Below are 20142 nucleotides of genomic sequence, written 5' to 3'. Positions count from 1 at the left end.
CAAGGCAGCTCACACATGGCTGCTGCAAAGCCTTGTGGCAGATCCATGTTCTCACTCCTGGGAGAAGCTCCCCTTAAGGATTTAAGAGCAGTATTCAAGTATGCTCCTTTACTCCCTACCCCCACCAAGCACCCCAGTGGAATCTTACAGAGCCCCCAACCTCTGCCCTGCTTGCTGCTGCTGCCTGCACAGCCTTCCCAGCTCCCCTCACCTGACCACACACCTGCAGGCCGCAGCAAGTCAGCCTGGAGAGGTAGAAGTCCTGCTGCCTCAGGACCTGCAGCTCACATCCTGCTCCCATGCACTGGTCTCCGAGGCTAAGCCACAAGCCTGTACTCCAGCACCTCCTGACAGCCATCATGGCTCCCCTGGCTCCTGGCAGTGACAGTCGTGTCCCCTAGGGGATGTCCCACCGTGTGTCTGAAATTCTCTGACACGCCACCCGTCATCCAGCTGACTGGCAGCTGAACAGACCAGCCTTCTCCTCGGGTTGCAGAAAGGACACTCAGGAGCATTATTTAATATGTGTCTTGGGAGGGGTTCTCCTGACATCTCTAAGCATGGGATCATGGCTCGCTCCAACCCCCAAATTAAAAATTTAGCTATGAAATAGACACCCTGATAAAGCAGCCATGTCTGGGTGTCCATCTGTGTAAAACATCAACTTAAATGGGATTTCCACCTATCCGGGAGGAGAAATCTAACCACATCAAGTGAGGCAGGGGTCCCTCGTCGGGAGCATCCACGTCGGCAGCAGGAAGAAGGCCCTGCTTGCTGACTGTCCATGCAGCCACCCTGCTTTTCGATTGCATCTATTGAACATTATATGATTTGGGGCCCTAATGTTTCATTCTTCAAGGTCAAAAAGAGGTTTAAGGTCCTACCATCAATGCTTACTCCTTTTCTCCTCTAGTTAAAGGGAAAAAAGCCCAATGTCCAGCACGTCCACCAAACACACAACCACCCACTCTTTCCAACAGCCCCTTCCCACTCGTCTCTGAGCTGTCCACATGCCCGGTGCTGAACTCGGAGGCAGACAGGCTGTACCACCTCCCACATAGGGTTCCTCTGCTCCCACGGCCCTCCAGGCACTGAGCTCCCCACCTCGCCACCTCCTGTCTAAGGGTGCACTCCGCTCTCCGGTGCCCCTACCTGTCTTAGCCCCCACCACGAGAAGCCACCACTGGCGCCAGCCCCCAAGTCCTGTCCTCTTCACAGGAACGTCCTTCTCTGTACCACTCTTTGTCTTAGTGCCTCTGCTCAGAGCAGTAACTCAGGCCCAAACTAGAGGAAACCACTCCCTAATGGAGCAGTTGTGAAACAGCTGGTGCTTGGGGAGAGGCTGAGCAAGGCCACCAGGCTGGTTCTCAGCAGGTCCCTCATCCTCCAGGCTTGTCACACCTGAGCCACAGGGGGACAGCAACCCTCCTACCCACCCTCACCCAGTGCCAGCCACTGTGGGTGAACATCACCCAGAGACCCTGTAGCTTCTTGGTTTCGTGATCTCTGGATGCTCAGGGCCAGAGCCGTGAGGCGAGTGAGGCATTTAGCCAGGTGCAGACTTAAGGGGGGAACAAAACCAAGTGATCAAGATAAATAATAATTTAATGCAATATTTGAAGTACCTAAATTAATGCCCAAATTACATGGTGAATAAAATAGCAAAAATTACTTAAAGACTGAGCCAGCTATTGGCTTTTCCTTTTGCCTCAGGCTCCTACATGGCTCAGCAAATCACTGATAATCACACAGCAAGAAAAGTGTGAGTGGAGATGCTTCACAAGGTGTTAGAACAGGCCCGTTAAAATGTACATTGCAGCCACCGGATTCACAACGCAGAGTACTAACCACTGTACAATCACGGCCAGCCACCGCATTCAAAAGAAAAATGTTGGGCTTCGAGAGTAAAACACAAGAACCTTGAGTGGGGTCGCCGCCTAAAACTCCATGACCACCTCATCTCTACCCTGGGTCACTACGACTTGGTGGCCCTGCCCTGGATCATGGCTTGGATCCCTGGTGGAGAGCATCCACATGTCAAAGAAAATGAGAGATCAGAATTGAGATCCAGGAAGGGATGCCCACCAAGCCTGCTATCACCTCCACCTCCATCTCTGGGGGTCCCCTGAGCCTGGGGGCCTGGCTTTATCCAGAACACGTCATGGAAGCTCTAGAATCAGAAACTTGGGGTGGCAGTAAGTGCATGCGACATCCGGGGCTTGCAGCACCTCCAGGGAGGCAGAGAGCCTGAGGCACCTCCATCAGCGAGTTCCAGGCAGGTAGGAACTGGGCACTATCTGCCCCTACTTGGGAAGATCGAAATAAACAAAGTCAGCAGAACTCAGGAGTCCTTGTGGCAACGTCAGTCCAGGACCCTCAGGCTGCCGGAAGCAGCAGGGAGAACAGAGAACAGGAACTGAGGGGAGTCATGGAGCCCTGGTGTGACTGGACCCAGAGCAGGGACCTGGCAGATGTGAGCCCCTGCTGCCACATTTTGGTTTTACTCCACTCAGTTATTTTTCTTCCTCTAATTTTAAAGTGACCAGATCACTGATGGTCCTAGCCCACTTACTCTTTGCCTGATCTAGACGGACGACCACGGTATCAAAAGTCCCTCCGTGCCCCATGTCGAGGAGGGAGGAAGTCCTGTGCCAGGCCAGGCCCGGGGCGGGGGCTGCCCCTGAGTACCTCACCTTGCCACGTCCACCCAGGAAGAGTCTTGAGGTCCTGCAGTCGTTGGCTTTGTGTCCTTGCGTCCACCTCTGACTCAGCAGCTCCCCCCGGAACTCATTTTCTGAGGGTCAGAAAAAGAAAACCTAATAAACGCTCGCTGTGCCAGCTCCAGGGGAGGAGTTGGGGAACTCAGGCCACTCTTTCCACAGCAGGTGTACAGCCCTTCTCAGGGACCCACCAGAAAGACATCCAGGGTCATGGCCCCACGGCCGTTTCAGGGACAAGACACAGGAGCTCTCTGAGGAAGACCTCAGTCTGTCTGGGGCACACTCCCTCACCGGCATCCCAGCTCTGGCACTGTCGTGTGGAACTTGACTTAGAGTTGGGGTGGGGTTCCGCCCCCACGGCCCCTCCAACCCGGGCGCTGATGTGAGTCGGGTGCGGCCCCACGCTCGGCCTCCCCTGGGCCCTGGCTCCCAGGTCCCTCCTCTGCCTGTGTGCCTGCCTCTCTCCAGGGCATTGCCTCCAGTTGATATTTAATTCGTCACGTAAGTTCACATGTCGCGAAGCAGAGGCTAAAGGCATCAGCTGGACCTGACAAAGAGAGGCGTTGTGTGCCTGTTCCCTGCACGGCACTCCCTGTCTCCATGACAACCAGCTTTCTACCACTGCAGCTTTCAAAGGAAGGTCGTGAAGTAACCAACAATAAAAACAGGAAATGAATACTCCTGCATTCTGCTCTCTGCCTCCCCTTGGAAGTGAATCTGGGCTCTGCTGGAGGCCGGTCGGGCGCACTGCTGTCACACCCATTATCCTTCTTCTCACATCTTTGACATGTGTCCCCAAATGCTGTTTTTCTATAATTCCACCACTTCTGCCCCGGGCAGCTCTGTGGCTCTGGCCACAGTGTCCTCTTGTCTGGAAATGACTCCACCCCATTAAAGGGCCTCTGGTGACCCCCAGGAACACAAACACAGAGGGAAGCAGACAGGTTGTCAAGGAAACAGCCTGATGCAAAGTCTTCAAAGGGATGGGTAATACCACCAGAATTTGGCACCTACTGTGTGTTCCTACTGTGTGCCTCACCCTCTGGGCTATGGGTCACCTGCAGGGCCCCCGTGAGGACTGACTCAAGTGGAGAGTGGGAAGCTATGCAACTCTTCTCCCACCCGGGCACCAGCAGACACCAGCAGGCTCCACAAGGAACCAGGCTCAACCACTGGGCACCCAAATTCCCAAACCTACGACAGGAGTTGCCCAGGATCCTAAACGCAAAAGGAGGGTGCCACTCACACCACCAGTGGGGAGGAGGGAGCAGACAGCCTCCTCGAAGGGGATGGAGGGAGGAAATTCAGGAGGTGAATCACCAGGAATCGCCAAGAATCGCTCTGGCCACAGCGTGTGTGTCACACTTGAAGATGGTATGAGGGTTGTGCATCTACAGCGACAATGAAAGCTGGGAGACCCCCGGCCATAAATGGGGTTCACTTCCCACAGGTACCTCCCGTGAGAGAAGGCGCCGCAGAAGCCTGCACGCTGGGCTGATCTACGAGGCTCCAGTGGACTTTCTTGTCACGGCAACGTGTCAGTGAATGGGGTAACTAGGGCCTGTCTCCCTGACAGCTGGCGGGAAGGACACAGGACCCTAAGTCTGTGCTGCGAGCATCAGTCGTCATCCCAGCAGGTGTCCTGGAAGCACCACCTCAGCTCTTTCTCCCCTCAACCTGCTTGCCTCCCAAGAAGCCCAGCGGGGGTGAACGGTGCAACTCTGTGTGAAGGGGCCACTGGTTTTCTGTTTGATGAGAGATAACCAGCTCACAATGCCTCCCCGCTCGCCTGCCTGGGGAGTCTGAAAGCGAAGTCCTGTTGAGGGGAATTCTCCCCTCGCCTGCATTCCCTGGGTCAGCTCTGGTCTCTGCAGCCTCACAGCTGCTCAGGCAACACTTGGGCCTAAAGGCCGTCCCTGGCATCGTTGCCTCCAAACAGCACCCCAGTGAGGTCTGCAGCGCTGGCCCTGGGATGCGGAGGGATTTACGCGAGCTCCCTCTCCAGGACCAGAACCACGTTACCAGGGTCCTGCCCTACCTTCTCCTTTGCTGGGGGACAACCTGGGGCCCTCTTGGTCCCCACTGGGACCTGCATGTGTCTCCACCACAGACAAGACCCCTCCTGCCTGGACGCATTGAGCTGCCACAAAGGCAGCACATGAGGCCCCCACATCCCCAGACAACAGCCGAGCCCCCGAGCCAAAGGCAGGCCCTGCACAAAAGAGGGTCTCACAGATGCCCCGTCCAGAAGTCATGCCAGGGGCTGACACTCAGCCCATGGAGGTGGAGGGGCAGTTCTGCCCCTGCCCTGCAAGCCACCTTTCTCACCCATGAAGTTGGGGACAGCCACTTAGAGCCTCCAGCACACAGTGAATGCGGAAGGAGCTCTGCCTTTCTTATCAGGAGTCAGAGGTGAGGACGAGGCTTTCCTCAAGACCAACCCTTTCTTTGGGCTCTGAGGTCTCTAACAGGTTCATCTGAGCCCCTGCTCCCAGACACACATGGCAAACAAGCCACTGGGCAGCAGGTAGTGAGGTCAACGGCCCTGGCCACGACCCCTCCGTGGGACCTGGCACCACGTACCCTGCTTGCTCCGTGCTGCCCCCAGCATCTGACCCACAGAGGTCCCACACTCAGATCTACAGGACTCAGGTAGGTGGATAAGGTCAGGGGTCCCCAGGGTGGGGAGTCTCCTGGGAGGTCAGTTGGTGCCTTCCTCCACCGGGCAGAGCCCTGACTGAGGCCACAGCTGGGCTCATCCCTCTCCTAAGGACAGCCCAGGAGGTGCCACTTTGGCAGAAGGGTTGTTTTGCTCTGAAGGCAGTAGAGACCCTGTGGGCTCAAAAGAAACTCCTGTCAAAATGTTTTCCGAGTCTTCACTAGATTTTTTGTCTTTGGTGACCTGTCTTTGGAGCCAGGAGCTGTTACTACCTGCCTCCCGCCAGGCAAGCAAAGGAGGAAGGGTCTCTGCTTGGAGAGAGCCCACATCTTGGCTCTCCCGTGCGCCCACCCAGTGGGACAGGTCAGCCCCTCAGCCCCAGGCTTCCTCTGTCCTCCTCTGTCCCAGACATAGGGAGGAGGAGCTGCATCCCGGCTGACAACCTCTCCAGCGTGACGGCGAGGGGCGTGATATCCCCTTCTTCCCACTGCCAATTAAAGTGTCCCGGGAGCCTCAACCATATACAATACTCCTCTCAAATCTGTGATCATTCCCCCTCAACTGGACCCTTCCTGGGGCTTCTCAGCTGTTCAACAAGCTTGAGGTGTCCACATCTGAAAAACACTATCTGGCTGGACTCCACACCCCAGCCCCAGTAGCTCTGCATCTCCACCCACCTCATAACCATATCTTGTAAGGGTCTCCAACTTGCAGACGCCATTCCTTGCTCCCCAGTCTTGCTGGCCTCTATCCACAGCCCGCCACCAAAACAGCAGTCCCTGCCAGGTCGCCGGTGCCACCCTCATCACACTGGCTCCCTGCTCCAGTGGCAGTGCCCCACCCCCCTGCGCTCAAGCCTCTCCTGGTTGCCACTGCCACCAGGCAGGCTCCTTCTGCTCCACTTGCCTTCCTGCCACCTCCTGATCCCACCCCTGCCCACAGCTTTCCCTCCCCCTGCTCTCAGCTGTGAACTCCCTGGGTGTGAGCACGGGGGACCGTCCTGGGCCCCAAGTCCTGCCACTGTTACTTTCTGAGTCTCCCCAGAATCTGACCACTTCTGACCTCTCTGGCTCTTTTGTTTTGTTTGCAAAATTTGATGAACTGATACTAAAATTCATATGGCAGATCAAGGGACATAGAATAGTCAATAAAAACGAAGCTGGATGCACCTCACATCATAAGTCAAAACCAACACAGGGGTCACAGATCTAAACATCAGAGTTAAAACTCCGGGAAAACATAGGAGCTAATCTTCCTGACTGGGTCAGGCAATGGTTTCTTAGATATGACACCGGAAGCACAAGCAACAAAAGAAAAAATGGGTAAACTGAGCTTTAGCAAAGTCTGATATTTGGGGGCATCAAATAACACCATCAATTAAATGAAGAGCCAGCCCAGACTGGAAAAAGCATTTGCAAGTCACGTTCCTGAGGAGGAGCTTTTACTCAGAGCACGTAAACAGCTCTTGCAACTCCAAAATAAAGCAAATAACTTGACTTCAAAATGGGCAAAGGATTTGAATGGACATCCCTCCAAGGACAACATGTAAGTGGTCGCTAAGCACATGAAGATGCTCCACACCTCGTCATCAGGGAAACGCAAGCGAAACCACAGCGTGATCCCACCACACAGCCACCAACACAACGGACAGCAGCAGGTGCTGGAGGGAATGTGGGGAAACTGGGGCCCTGGCCACCCTGACGGGGGAGCAAAATGGCACGACCACTTGGAAAACCATCAGCAGGTCATCAAAATCCTAAACGTAGATTTACTGTAGGACCCGCAATTCTACTCCAGGAATAGACCCAAGAGAAATGAAAATATACGTCCACACGGAGCCCTGCACACAACGATTTGTCACAGGTTTATCTATACTAGCCGAAATGTGGAAATAACCAAAAGTCCATCGATTGCTCAATGGACGATACAAAATACGACTGCACAGTATTTGACAACAAAGAAGAATTAAAGAGCTCGCGCACGGTTCAGCATAGCTGAACCTAAAACATCACATTCAGTGAAAAAATTCAAACGAAAAAGACTACGTATGATTGTACGGTTCTTTATTTATGGAACATCCAGAAATGGCAAATCCAAAGAGACAGAGAGTAGATTAGCGGCGCCGGGCTGGGGGGAGGGGCAACAGTGGGCATGGGGTCTCTTCGGGAGGGGGCGGCCGAAAATGTTCTCAAGTCAGACTGTGGTGACAGATGCCCAACCCGTGAACTGGCTGAGGCCACTGAACTCTATACTTATAACAGGTGAATTATGTGACATGTAAATTATATTTCAATAAAGCTATTTTTTAAAAGTCGACAGCACACAGAGGGAGGAAGCACAGCAGTGAGAGTCCACGGACCAGGTTCTGACACACAGCCTGGCCGCTGCAGCCCCCACCCACCGGCCCAGGCAGGGTACCAGCCCTCAAGAGCGGGTAGGCCGCAGTGTCCTGCTCAGCTCAGGAGTGCACCTGAGGAACTGGGGCAGGGCAGGCGCTCCTGTCCACGCCAGAGCGCAGTGGGCAAGGGCTGCTTCAAACACCAGGGGCCATCAGCCAGAGGAGTTTCAGTGTGCTCTGGGTGCTTTAGGAGATGCTCACATCAAAAATAAATTTCTGACAACTGGAGCTGCCAGACAAGAGATGAACTGCCCCCTCCGTGGTGTGTGAGCCCCTGGACTACAGGCAGGTCAGTGAAGCCGCCCAGGGCCTCTTGCACAGGGCAGTAGTCTGAGCAAGTTGCCTTTGCTTCTCCCAGGCTGGGTTCTGTAAGCCTGGGTTCTGGTGCTGCCTGGAGGCCAGGGAGGGCTGGGTCCAGGGGTGCAGGAAGAGGATGGGCCAAGGCAGGGATGTGGGACGGGCCCTGGGGGTCAGACCCCACCCCCACCTGCAGCAGCTCGGACTCCAGCCAAATGAAGGCACGGCCCCTGCGCAGCAGGAGGCTCCGAAACCCAGAACAGCACAGACGGCGCCCACTTCTGCCACAGAAGACATGTCAGTGGCTAATCTCAAGTCAGGGCTGCAGCCAACCTCCCCTCCAAACCCCACCCATCACTAACCAACCACGCGGTTCCGGGTCGGCTGTGCTCCAGCATCAAGCATTGTGCGGCTGCCCTGGGGGCCAGGCCTCCTCACGGGGGCAGTTTGGGCACATTCTCCTCCCTCTGCTCCCCTCCACCTCAAAGCCATAGACTGAACGTACCTCTGAGACACTGGGCCTGGAATGGAGCACAGTCGGCCTCTGCATCTGCGGGTTCTGCACCCACGGATACAACCAACAGCGGATGCAGAATACGCCCCCCAAATTCCAGAAGTTTCCAAAGAGCAAAACTCGGCTTTGCTGGCAACTATTTGGGCAGCATTTACACTGTCCTAGGTGTTAGAAGTCTGTGGAGGATGTGAGTGGGGGGATGCAAATACATCACCGTTCCGTGTGAGGGACTGGAGAGCTTATTGGGGGGATCCTGGAACCAGTCCCCTGCAGACACCCAAGGACAACTACCTAAACAAATCCTGCCATTTAAAAGGAAAAATTCTTCCCTGCTTTCATCTCAGTCCTCATTCATCCTCTCCTTGCTGCTGTTTGGGTTTAAAGCAAAGCCCAGAGAGGCAGAAAGGTTAGAATAAAATTGTAGTAACCATTTTAAGGCCCACACAAAACCGACCACAGTCACAGTAGACACTGGAGGGACGGCAGCCCCCAGTTCTGCCCTCTGAACCCAGAGAACCTCTGACTCCAAAGCCCTGAGGTGCAGACCATTCTCTCAGACCTGGGGAGACAGGCCCTTGGAGGACACACAGGCCATGTCCCAAGGCTCCCAAGGGCTGCAGAAGGAAGCCTGGCATTCCTCCAAGTCCAGAGAAGGTCCCAGGCCTCCCTCAGATCTGTGGGCCGGAACCTTGGGCGGGACCGAGGGTGGGGAGCGCGTCCAGGAATCTTTGTCGGATGAGTGAGTGTGGGCCTTGGGAAGCTCCCTTCCTCTGCATTGTGGACAGCGGCTAGGGGCTGGAGCACGGACAGAGCCAGCGGCGGCTGGACAGAGCGGACATGGCCTGGCCAGGCAGCAGCAGAGGTAGAGATTAGCACGAGAGTTATCTGAGAAGGCCTGATAGCATCACGTCTGTCTTCCCCGGTTTGGAAATAAAACATAAAACCAAAACGAAAAATCCAGCAGAGGAGTTGGGAGGTAGAGTCAAAGAAACATACCAGAAAAGTAGACAGAAGGAAAAGACAGAGAGAGAAACGATGAGGAGGAAAGCTTAGCAGGACCTAAGGGCCAACTCCAGGGTTCCTGAAAGAGAGGACCAGGGAACGAGAGGGGAAAGTATGAATTAAATAATAAAAAATAATTTCCCAGAACCAAAGGAAATTACATTTTCAGATTAAAAGGCCCATTAAGTGCCCAACACAGTGAATAAAAAAGACCTGCTCCAACCAAGCCAAGCACTGTGAAATTCTAAAACACCAGGAGTAGTGAGAGGTCCAAAAAGCTTCCCCGGGGGAAAGGTCACAGACGGAAGCGACCATTGGAGTGGCGTACCCACAGTGCAGCAAGGCCTTCGAACCGTGCCCAGACAAAACACCAGTCCAGGAACATGGTAGGATAAAAACACCTCCAGAGACACAGTCTCAAAAGCACCTCTGGACACCAGGTAGGTCGGAGGAGGGGACGGGGCAAATTACCCACGAGGAAAACAAAGCTTGCACAGGAAATCATCTTTCATACGTGACAGGGCTTAGCCGTGAAGACGGATGCATGGAGGCGGAGCTCAGGACCGCGAAGGGAGCTGTGAAGGGAGCCACAGCCGCCCTGACTGGAAGTGGGAGAAGAACCCAGTACTGAGGCCACAAGTCCTTCCAGGTTGCCCTGCCCTGTGACCTGGGCAAACCAGGCCAGACCCCAAGCAGGGGAGAAGTCCTGGCCGGAGGGGAGTGTGGGGCCATCCCATGACGAGGGGGTGTCAGAGCCCACAGGCTGGGGAGCGCCTGTGGGAAGGGTGAGGAGCTGGGTGCCAGGGTGGAGGGGAGGGGCCTTGATCTGACAAGTAAGTATGTTCAGGAAACCAGGTATCCCACTGTTGGAGGAAGAAGTTACACATACAGAAAGGGAGACGTCTAGACCGTATCCTGGGGGCAGTTGGACTCAGAGGTATAGTGTGAACTTGTGGTTTTCAACACGTATAGAAAATGGAGAAATAAATCCAGGTATGTGTGCGTGTCCACTGAGAGGCTGGGAGCACACTCACCCTGGGCCCTCAAGCCAAAGGAGCCGGGCGCTGGGGTGGCTCCAGGCCCAGGGCAGGGATAATACGAAGGCGCAGGAGAGAGACGGAGAGGCGTTAGAAGGACAGAGGGCCAGCATGGACAATCTGCGCATCAGAATGATGCTTGTGACTGGATAAAACAAGTCATGTGCCTCTGCAGATAGCAGTATAAATGAGTAACTGTAGTCTAATGAGGAATGGGGTATTTTCATAGTTTCAAAGTACCTTCCCCCCAAATCCTTATTAATTGCAAAAGGGAAAAGTTTCTTTGCAGCCAGAGATGCTAGGATGGCTGCACTTACCCAGTGAGTGAGCTCACACCTGGTGTCCCCAGACAGCTCACGTCCAGCCACGAGGACACCCAGTGCCCTCCAAGGAGGGCCACGCCTGAGTAAGCCTGATGCAGGGTGTGTCCTGAGCCCACCCTCGAGAAGGCTGGATGCTGGGAGGGCCAGATGACCCTCTGAGACAGTAGCTCTGGAGAACCTGTGCTTCGTTGGAAACCCCCAAACAAGCGGTCTGGGCGACAGGCTCAAACTGGGCAAAGCTACTCTCAGGTGGGTCTGGAAACAGTTTGTCCTGTATTTGAAAAGTTTCTGTGAGTTGGAGACTGTTTCAAATATTTTAAAAAATAACATACTGCGAGGCAGGCTCAACGGGACCTCCTGGCGGGGCAGGTGGGGGTGCCCTCAGAGAGTCTGAGAGCCCGCAAGTCCAGAAGAGGGTGCGGTACACATGCCCTGGACTCTTCGGGGCAGGCAGGTCATTTCGAGACCCCCACCTGCTCCCCTAGATCTTCCTGGAGCCCCCGGAGCTCCTAGACCTGGGTGCCTGTCCTTCCCCTGTTCCAGGACTTGAAGAGCACAGTTGCCGTGGGGGCTTCTGACTTGGTTTGGGGGGCCCAGAGGCAGTGCTGGTGTCCCACCTGCTGGACCAGCTTCTGGCAGGAAGTGCAAACAGAACCGATGGGAAATGAGGGTGAGTTTTCCTCTTTTCCTTCCCTTTTTAAAAAAAATTCATTATTATTTTTTTAAGATGGAATTCAGGGAGAAGTAAAATGAAGACTTGCTGAGCAGAGCAAAGACAGACCTGCTTTTGCTGAGTTTAGGTGAAAATGGGGGGTGGGGGAGCAGTTCCATCGCTTTGCACGCTCCTCATTATTCTGCCTCTAAATCAGCCTCGCCGGTGCCTTCTCTTTTCAGTAAAAGCCAAACGCAAGCCACGTCCCCTAATCTCCCCAACAGCAGCTCACTGCTGAGAAAATAATACAGATGTAACTTCCAGCATCACACACTTTCTTTTCCATTTATATGCAAATAGTGACCTTTCACCCAGGCTGTCTCAAAGAAGTGTTTCCTTAAAAATGCAAATAGCACGTTGCAGGCAGTTACTGCGGCTGAGTCTCTCTTATACCATTATTATTATTTCTTTTAACCTTACCAACGCTGTAAAAACAACAGCTAAACTGCCGGGCAGTAATGATGACTTTCCAAACCAAATCACAGGACTGGCTCTCCAGGCGGCCTGTCAGGGAGCCTGCCAGCAGGGGAGGGGGCCTCAGGATGACGAGGGGTGGTGGTGGCACAGCCCCAGGGCACAATAGAGCAGAGCTGCTTCTGTCAGGCATGCAGGCCAGGCCTCCGACACCCAGGCAGGTGCCAGGACCACAGGCAACAGCAGCAGACACTCAGCAGGTCCTGCTTCCTCCAGGCAGACGCCCAGGGTTTCACGGAGAGCGTTCCCACTCCAGGTGGAATTCAACACCAGTGACCCTGAACGTGTTCCACCCTCAGCACTAGGAGGCAGCTCCTCCCTCAAGCCCCTCAGGCCAACAGGAGAGACCAGGAGGCCCAAGACCAGGAAATAGGTGGGGATCCCACGGGCACAGACGGCACTCCCTCCCACTCCCCGACCCGCCCAACTCACCAAGTCTGGACACAGTCCAGGGGAGGAGCCAGGGAAGGCATCCACTCTACCGCCTGTGCCCACCCACAGCTCCCAGGGTCCCCGCGGGAGCCCCAGAAACAACTTTCTCAGTCAGAATTCTCCAGCCCAAGAGGACAAATGGCCATTTCCTTCCTCCCTGAAAGCACACTTTGCTCTGCTCTTGAGGTAGCACTCTCTTGTATCAAGGGAAGAAACTAAGCCGCTCGGAGGTCCCTTTAGGTCTGTCTGTGCCCCTGCTCCAGTCCAGTTCAGGAGAGGGAACCAGGCAGGATCGGGGAGCACCTCCTGCCAGGTCCACGCAGCTCTGGGGCCTCAAAGCCCTCGGACTCCCCCCTCCCCCTCCCTCCCCAGTCCCTCCAACTCCAGGAAGTGGAAGCACTCCTGTTGAGGGACAGGGGTGAGCCCCAGGAGGCTGGCATCAGGCAGCTGCTCCCTGGAGAGTTTAACTGTAGCCCCGGCCCAGGGCTCAGAGTGGCCCCCATGTGGTGGCTGACTTTCCTCTTCCGGAGTGTGGGCAGAGACCCACCTGTCAGCTTCCCACACTGCCCAGCAAGAACCCACTCTGCTGCCTTTTAAGCTTAGAAATATTGGGGGGCCGCACATGCTGGCTTCCCAGTCTAGACGGGCGAGCTCAACACGCAGAGCACCAACACAGAACAGAGTTTGGTAAAAACACAAACCACACAGATCAGAGGCAGCCAGCCTCCCAGTGGCTCTGGACAGTAAGGGCCCATCCCAGCAGGGGTGGGGCCTGGTGGGTGGGGGACAGCCCTTCCAGGTCCCTGCACTGACACACATGCTCCAGGAGCTTGAGGACGCTCTGGGAATTGTCCCAGCAAGAGTGGGACTCTGACTCTCACATCGGCGCCCTTTTGGGGTCCCCTAGGTGTCAGAGGTGCTGGCTGCAGGCCAAGTACAAGAGTTTAGACCCTGGGCATGAAGGGAACCCCACCCCCAGCAGCAGTTTCTGAACTTAGAAGCTGAGTGTGTGATTTGCAGCTGGGCAAGCAAACCAGGGCTCAGAAGCCGGTTCTCATGACGTGTCCCAGCAGCCTTCGAGGGGGCTAAAAATTGTGCTGATGCAATTCAGATTTCAAGTCCAAACCGCCTTTCTTCTCTCTTTGTGCTGATGCACTGGCCTCAGGGTCTACAAGCTTCCCTAGCGACATTTCCCGGAAACACCAGACCCGTGGGATGATCTCACAGCCGTTCACAACTCTCACACATCATGAAAATTCCTGCTTTATGTGTGTGGAGGGTGGGGGGCCTCGCAGCTAACCTGCTTGGTGAAAACGAGAGCTCAGGAAGAAATGAGGTCGGGCGTGGGCTTCAGGAAGTTGAAGGAGATCACACAAACAGCCGAGTAATCCAGCCAGCGCGTAACCAGACCACTGGAAAGTCATGACAGAAACAGCTCTCAGCTTGGACCGCAGTCTGACCCTCTTTCTGGGCCAACGTGGTCTTACTTCCCCAGAAGGCAGGCGGTGGAGGGAAAACTCCCCAACCAAGCCCCAAGAGAGAGTAGCTTCTCTCCCCGCTTCGATTTAGAACCCTCCCTGCCCACGTCCAGCCCGGCACTGACAGCGCACTGCCTGTGTTCCCAAGGGTTCTGGGCCAGCACCTGAGTCCGTACCAGAACTGAATGCAGGGGCAGCACCCCGCCAGGCAGCCTGCAGGCTCTCCTCCAAGGAAGTGGGGACACTCACGGGCTGATACAACGTGTAACAGAGATGTCTCAAGGGTAAGACACCTAAGGGGGTGACACCTGGGGGGGGGTCCACCTAGGGACCCAGGGTGGCATCTGTGTGAGGTCTTGAAGGAGAAGCAGGAGGTGAAGGGAGCTGGGAGGAGGACCAGGGGTCTCGGGGTAGACAGCTCGGGGATGGAGAATCGGGTTGGGAGACAGGCTGGAGACAGACTAAGACGTCTCCCAGGCCGGGGGGAAGCTCCCAAGAGGGCAGTGAGGTTCAGACGATGGTCTGAGGACGACCTCCTGGGCTGTCTAGGGTGTGGGGCAGCCGGAAGGCGTAGGCCTGGGCGGGGCCAACATCAGAGGCTATTCCGGAAGAATTTCAAAACCAGGCTGCACTCTCACCTCAGTTCCCAGCCTCAGGGCCTTGTTTGTGAAATGGGGCTGCAACGGTGTCTACCCACTGGGCGTGTTAGGGGGAATCAAATCGGTCAGCACAGCCTTAGGCCACACAGGTGAAATAACAGCATCAAGTGCATCTGTCTGCCCCTCACGACAGACATCTCTGGTCCTGTTGCATGTGTTTTGTGGGATAACGGCCCAGTATCAATGAGAACAGTGCTAAATGTGGCCCTTCCCATCACAAGTCCCTGGTTTTACCCCACAGAACCTTGGTAGAATGTGTGAGAAGTTGCACAGTTACACATAAAGCAGCCTGGTGACCCAGCAGAGTCACTGAGGCTGGGGGCCCCTGTCCCCAGGGCACCTTGCTTAGAGCAAAGGTGAAGCTCTGAGTCTGTGAAACATGTCGTGGCTGCACCTTCACTCAGGAACCACCGGGCTGCCCAGAGCACAACTGTGGCTGAGCTGTGTTATTTCTGGAATTCAGCAAGCCCTGCGGGTGCAGCAGAGGTGCTTTGACAGGTGGACTCAGCACGATGTGCAGGGACAGCAGAGATGTGCCAGGGGCTTCAAAGCTCAGGGGTGTCCGGCCCTCAGGGACCTTGTAAGGCAGGGACAACGGAGCACCGAGCTCCCTCCCAGCAGGCACAGCTCCACCCTGGGTCCGGAGGGGCCGAGGGCCAAGGCGAAGGCAGTCTGTCCAGCCCCGACTCCGGGGATCTCTCACTCAAGCTGCTGCTGTAAAGTGGAGTTTTTAGGCAACAAAATGGGGAAGAAGGAGAGGACCCAGATGGCTTGTGCCAGAGCCCTCAGACCGATGTCGAACATGATCAAGGTGTGAAGCCAGGCGTGAGGGGGAGGTGGGAGCCAGGGGCTAAGCTGCCCGCAGCTCAGGCCATATGGCGCATCCGCTCTGCCTCCGAGGTCTGGATGGACGTGCCCACGCACCTTGCCTGGGGCCTGCCCCACAGGCACCCTCCCTGCAGGCCCTACTCCCAGGCCGCAATCCCAAACGAACCCCTGGGCACACACACCACACGTGTCGGCACCAATCCAAGGGGCCCCTCCAGTGGCCTGAGCACCGGGAGGGGGGGCCTGTGGATGCAGAGCTGGCAGCGCCCAGGCGAGGGGAGCCGCGAGCTGGACCCTTTTCCCCTCTCCAACTACCGAACTAATCCTGACAGCGGGGGCAGATGTGGTCACAGCCCGGCAGGGGCAGATTAAAATGTCCTCTGAGCACGTTCATTCCATCTGAATAAAACAATGCTGCATTTTTTAAAGAGCAAATTTAAAAAGGAAAGAGGGAGAAAGGGTGGGTGCAGCCTCTTCTCACAGGAGCTCCTCGCTGCCCGGCCGCCAGAGGGGCCAGGTGGGCTCCAAGCAGACAGGCAGGACGGAGCCCTGTCTCTGCCGGCAGGTGCTGGTTACTATCCTCTCTCTGAAACAACCTCAAGGGAACTCAGAGCAGAAGCGTTTTAAGTCTCATTTTGTCCTGAGGGTTTTCTAAGCAGTATTTGGGGAAATTTAGCCATCTGTGAAAGACAGGAAACACGCCACCCGAAAGCCCCCTTGGCAAGCACTCTGGCCTGCACAGCGGTGGCCCCTGAGGGGTCCCCAGGGGAGGGCGGTGGGGGGAGGGGTGTCTTCCGGGAGCGGAGAGCTGGCTGGGGGCAGCTATCTCCTCCCTTCTGGGAAACAGCATTTTCCGGGCTGACTAATCTCTTGATGGTGCCGGCTCCCAAAGACTGTTCTCCTGTAAACTCACACCATAAAATTCCTGTTAAAATTACATCTGTAGACAAATAACTTCTAGCTTATTCATGAGGGAGTTCACAAGGAAGGAGCAGATGGGAGGATCTAGGAGCTGGTGGGAGTAGAGGGAGTCGGGGGAGGGCCCTCTGGGCTAGCCCCTTCCTGGCTCCCAGGCCGGCTCTCCAGCAGATAAAAGCCAACAAAAAGCAGATCTGGAGTGGGTGTCCAAGGGCTGGACTGGCACAGCATTGATCTCTCTAACATGCAAGTCTGACTGGTCGCTCGGTGCCCTGCCGGCCCGAGGGTCAGGTGACCAGGCAGCCCCTGCCCACCTGGCAGCCAGTTCCCTGCCTCTGTCCACTTAGGGCCCAGTGCCCACCAAGGAGTTCTGGTCACTCCTGGTCCCCCTTCCCAGCCCTCCTCGCTCTCTCTTCACCACAGCAGAAGTGCCTCTTGCTTTCAGGAGGAGCCCAGCCCGCACCAGCCTGCCCACTGCCCTCAGAGCAGCTGTGCAAGGACCAGAGGCACTTGTCAGTCTGCAGTGTTGGTCCGTGCAAAGCAGCATCCAACCTGTGCGGCCATCACCCAGGCCTGGGCACCACCACAGGAAGGGGCGGCACACAGCCCCTGGGCTCCCCAACCCAACTCCCAGAGTTAGTACGGGTCCCTCTGCCCCCACCTCACATGCACCACCCGCACCACCCAGAGTCATCCATGTCCTCATGGCCACATTTGGCGACCCCAGGCCAGAGGTGGACAGTAAGGCCCAGGGAGAAGGGGCCCTGGCTCTGGGCAGCACCAGGGAGAGCGTCCACCACAGCCAAGGGGAGGACAGGTCTCCCTTCAGCCAGAAGGGGCACTGCTGTAGGTCAGCTGCCTGGAAGGCGTCTGAGAACACTCCTGTGTCAGCATACACTCTGCCAGCCTCTCCCTGATGCCACTGGGCAGTGATAGGACTTTCCAGTACAAGCGGCCATGACTGCAGGGACAGAGCAACTTTGCACCCCAAAGGCTCTGCCCACAGCATGGGGTCATCTCAGAGCAGGTCCTCCTCCCTGAGGCACCGAGAGTGTTCAGGGCAATGGGTGACTGTTGCCTTAACCAGAATCTTCCGAGGGGGTCTGGGGCATTGGCTCTGACTATTTGGGCTGCCTCCAGACCTATGGGCAATGCCTGAGGGTCACATAGGCCACCTGGGTTACACTTTAGACAGAAGAAACCCTCTGCCCTTGGTGAGCTCCCAGGCCCACGTCTGGGTCCATGGTCCAAAAGGGTCAAAACCCAGGGGGTTCCAAGATTGAAGGCCTTCGTATCCAACTCTCCAAGGCCCCTGCTCTGCCCCCTGGATCAGCAGACATCCCTGTGAGTTCCAGTGTTAACCAAGTTCCCAGGAGATAAGGACACCCTGCAGGGGCCTCAGTCTCCAGCCCCACAGGACAGAAGGGTCCGTGAAGCTGCTCCCTTCTCTTTGCAAGCAAACTGCCCTGTAAGCCCTAAGCTGGCCTCCTCTGCATAGCAAACAGCCCTGGGTCCAGCCCTGTTGGTGACACCCTCCCCTCTGGTACCACAAAACTCCAATCCCTGCTCCCTCTCTCTTTTGTTTACCATTAATTAGCAGAGCCATATGGAAGGAGGTGAAAATCACAGCCAAGGACCAATGGGAGGGGAGCCCTCCCCCCCCCCCCCCCGATGGTGAGGAGCCTGGGCCTCCCTGGGCCGGAGCGAGGGCAGGGCAGACCATGCCAGCGTCTGGAGGAGGCAGAGTCCAAGTACGTCCTCTCGCACCAAGGCTGAGGGTTCACTTCCTCTGGGTTTGCCCAGCACTCTCCTGCCTTTTGTTCACTCCGCCGCTAGCCTCACAGATGTCCTCAGGTCTCTTTGATTTTTTTTTTTTAACCACTGGGGCAAAATTCCTCATCCCCCTTTCCCAAAAGGATAATGATAATAATCGCCGTCATTATCGCCATTGTAACGGCCTCATCAGACGGCCCAGGACCGAGCCCACATCCCGCTTCCAGGCCTACCACTCGGAGGTTGTTTCAGAAATTAAAGCCCAACTTTACCAGCCAATGGCATCCACTGGTGCAGAGGTGATGCTGAGACCAGAGAGCCCTGGGTGACTCAGAAAGAGCAGCTCTCGTGATGAGGACCCACCGCACCGCAACCCAAGAGCCACCGCCAGCTCGTTTATTTTCCTGATTCACAAAGAGGAAAGTGAACCCAGCAAACAAAGTCCACGGCCCCGGAGCACATCACCCTACGGCCAACAGCATCACATCGTTCAAAGCTCACACTGACTTCTTGGCTAAATCTGATTTCTAGTTTTAAATATGAAGACCCAGTTACACCAATTCCATAAACAACCACGCTCGTGACCCCGATCACACAGCAGGAGAAGGAGCCCGAGGAGCAGCAATACTGAGTTCAGTGCATCTATTCCTCAGACACACGCACCCTAGATGCTGCTCCGTAAGTTTAGAAATACGTGACACGCAAAGACAGAGCGCTCACATGACCATCTCTACGCCGTGTCTCGGGTGGGAGTCGCCCACGCGGTACTGACTGCGTTCCCCGCTCCTGAGAGGTCTTCCACTTTAAGGAGCCAGTGTTTTCCCCGAGCACATAGCTGCTGGGTCCCACAGCTGCGGATATGTCTGTGCTCCTCTTCCAGAAATGCACATAAAGTTTCTCATCTCGACACAAGGTCCCCAAATGTCTTTTCTGTCAGACGCACAGTGTACCCACTGGACACTCAGAGAGGCCGAGCGCGTGAACAAGCCAGAGACGGACAGAGGAAGCCAAGGAAAACAGCCACAGGCAGACCCAGGAGAAGAAAAATCCCCAGTCCAACAGAGCGGCTTTAAAAAGCCATCCCCAGACCTGCTTTTCCAGCAAAGAAAGCCTTCATCTTAGAAATCAGCTCTGCTCACGCCCTCTCCCCATCTCCGTCCGAGGGGAAAAGCCAAGCTCTGGATGGCTGCCTTTGTCAGCGAAAGAACGTAACATTGACTTACCTTTCCCCACAGCTATTGTCTGTCCTCCTTCAAAATGACATCACGGAAAGCAATCATGAAATTTACATGGGGGTGCAGGGTGGACGGGGTGGAGAGGCGAGGCAGCTGCCTCCCTCCCAGCGGTCACATGTGGGGAGCCTGTGTGCGGGTTTCAATTAAATATCTTCTCCCTTTAGTGTGCGAACTCCTAAGCCAGCTAAAGGCGACGTCTCATTTACTTAATGACCGCTCTCATTAGCAGCGGTGGCACGGGCTGGCGGAGAGGCTCCTTTGTAAATACGCTACCCATGAACCCTTGGGGCTCCAATATATCTGTTTACTCTCCGAGGTGAAATAAATTTACAGTATAGCATCAGAAAGATGGATCTGCTGACGGGGAGCGAGAGGTGCCCAGGCCAGCCCAGCCTCTGTCTCCTGCTCCAAGCCTCAGCCAACAGAAGGTGCCTGCGTTTGCCCACACGGATTCATAATTAATATGCAGCACGGTTTGGTTTTTTTTTTTACTGCAAAACACACAGAAGGGCAGAGAGCGTCACAACCACCAAGCTCACCCCCCTCTGCTTTCTCCACCAGTGGTTCAGTCCAATAATTCCTAATAGCAGCGACCGGAATGACAGATGCCCTGGGTTAGCGCGGCTGCAGCGAAAGTACTTCACAATATTTATTGGTGGTTGGGAATATGACCTACCGTCATA

At 55.6% G+C, this 20142-nt stretch overlaps 1 protein-coding gene across 1 annotated transcript in view; it reads right to left on the bottom strand.

Moving 5' to 3' along the window:
- MYT1 (myelin transcription factor 1) overlaps positions 1-19703 on the bottom strand; it is a 59436-nt gene extending 39733 nt beyond the window's left edge. Inside the window, exons 1-2 of the mRNA XM_045516193.2 lie at positions 19448-19703; positions 2694-2794 (exon numbers count right to left, since the gene is read on the bottom strand). The gene's annotated coding sequence lies outside the window, so the exon portion shown is untranslated. The remainder of the gene's footprint in view (positions 1-2693; positions 2795-19447) is intronic.
- Between the last annotated feature and the right edge of the window lie 439 nt (positions 19704-20142).

Source organism: Camelus bactrianus, chromosome 19 (genome assembly GCF_048773025.1).
Source record: "Camelus bactrianus isolate YW-2024 breed Bactrian camel chromosome 19, ASM4877302v1, whole genome shotgun sequence".
NCBI lineage: Eukaryota > Metazoa > Chordata > Mammalia > Artiodactyla > Camelidae > Camelus > Camelus bactrianus.
The sequence above is the reverse complement of the archived record's forward strand: the minus strand, read 5'-3'. Positions and strand labels throughout refer to the sequence as shown.